At 50.8% G+C, this 2,159-nt stretch overlaps 1 pseudogene; it reads left to right on the top strand.

The window, feature by feature from the left end:
• Positions 1-280: 280 nt before the first annotated feature.
• Positions 281-1,717, top strand: LOC103727283 (annotated as a pseudogene).
• Positions 1,718-2,159: the final 442 nt, after the last annotated feature.

Raw genomic sequence — 2,159 nt, 5'->3', positions numbered from 1 at the left:
TATCTCGAGACAAAGTCTCTCTATGTAGCCCAGACAGGCCAAGAACTCATCTTCCTGCCTCAGCCACCCGAGAGCTCGTATTCGGCCTTGACCTTGGAACAAAGAGCCAGTTCACGTGTCTTGGGACGTTATTAGGTAAATTCCACTGCCGGTTGGATGCCGGGAGCAGTTCCTGTGCCCCGGATACGACGACACAAGATGACGAGACTCCCGTCCTAAGTTCTGCCCTGGTCCGGACCTCAGTGGAGCATCTGTGTTTCACAATGCCAAATTTGCCACATTGCTATAACATTTAGGCATGTGAAACAGGCATTCAGATCAGTTCTGAACACCAACTGGAGCTCTACCTTTCCTCACTGGTTTGCATTCTTGCTGAAACTGGTGGTCCCAGCGTCCTTCCTCCGGCTCTGAAAGTTAAGAACAGCATTGGCCCACTACCTACCAGCAGAGTGAGATGGGAAGGACATCAAAGGATAAAGGAGAGGTGTACTACCACCTGGCCAAGGAGAAGGGCTGGCGGGCTCGAAGTGCCTTCAAGCTGCTTCAACTTGATGAAGAATTCCAACTCTTCCAAGGTGTGACATGGGCAGTTGACCTATGTGCAGCCCCAGGCAGCTGGAGCCAGGTACTGAGCCAGAAGATTGGAGGCCAAAAACCTGGCCAGGTGGTGGCTGTGGACTTGCAGGCTATGGCTCCTCTCCCAGGTGTGTTACAGATCCAGGGGGATATCACTCAGCTCTCCACTGCCAAGGAGATCATCCAGTATTTTGAGGGCTGCCCTGCTGACCTAGTCGTGTGTGACAGGGCTCCTGATGTCACTGGCCTCCATGATGTCGATGAATATATGCAGGCCCAGCTTCTCCTACCTGCTCTCAACATTGCTACATATGTCTTGAAGCCAGGGGGCTGCTTTGTAGCCAAGATATTCCGAGGCCGGGATGTGACTCTGCTCTACAGCCAGCTGCGTGTCTTCCTCTCCAGTGTGCTCTGTGCCAAGCCCAAGAGCAGCTGGAACTCCAGCATTGAGGCCCTCACTGTTTGTCAGGGTTATGACCCTCCTGAGGGCTTTGTGCCAGACCTCACCAAACCCCTGCTGGAGCACTCATACGATTCAGATTTCAAACAGCTGGATGGTCCCATCCATATTATTGTGCCCTTTGTGACCTGTGGGGACCTTAGCACCTATGATTCAGACCGAAGTTACCCACTGGATCTAGAGGATGGCTCTGAATACAAGTATACTCCACCAACACAGCCCCCCATCTCACCCCCATACCAAGAAGCCTGTAAGATGAAAAAGAAGGGGCAGTTGGCAAAGGAGCTCCACCCCCAAGAATGCCCCATCAGCAGAGTAGACATGTTGCCCCAGCCCCTGGCTGTCCCTCAGCACCATTCCCTGTTGGCCTCCAAGGTAGAAGACAATGGAATAAATTGTTCACTTTAACACATTAAAGCTAGCAAACTAATACAGCTCAGAAAAACAGAACACGGGTTGATGAACTTGTTTGCAAATACCATCGATTGAGGCCGAACAAACAAGCCCAGAGCAGGACTCTGCAACAACTCACAAAGACAAACAGCACAGAAGTCTGCTGCACTGCAGGAGGAATTTCTTGAGACTGTGAGCATTTGCCCCTTCTCTAAATCTCTCCTCAGGTATCCTGAATAGGTCCAGAATTCCCCCTAAGAACAGGAGTTCTTGCCTTGGATAAGCATCAGGGATTGTTGGGGACCCCTGCTGTGAAGTCGTAGTCTCTCCATGTCCGGGTGGCCCACGGGCTCGGTTTTCATATGCAGATGACTCCTTTCAGCAGAGTACCTGGCATCTTCCTAACTCTCCTTTTGAAGTGCCCGCCACAAATGCCATAACATAAACATGGCCTCTGGCTCTAGGAATACCATGCTTTCCTGTGTGATTTTTCAGGTAGTCAGCAGTCTGGCAGTATGGCAGAAACCCACTTCCATATGCAAATAGAATGCCTCACAAAGTATCTATCAGCCAAAGCTTTTACCACTACCCCCATGGTATAAAAATATCCTAGCCTTCTCTTAATAGTGGGAGATCGGGTCAGAGACTGAGTCCCAGAGATTGGGTCCCAGAGAGAATAAAGCTGTAAGCACAGACTGAGCCGAGCCTTGAGTCTTGTGTACCGGTGACC

This window comes from Nannospalax galili, unplaced genomic scaffold (genome assembly GCF_000622305.1).
Source record: "Nannospalax galili isolate Female #2095 unplaced genomic scaffold, S.galili_v1.0 scaffold369, whole genome shotgun sequence".
NCBI lineage: Eukaryota > Metazoa > Chordata > Mammalia > Rodentia > Spalacidae > Nannospalax > Nannospalax galili.
This window is presented reverse-complemented; position numbering and strand designations above follow the sequence as displayed.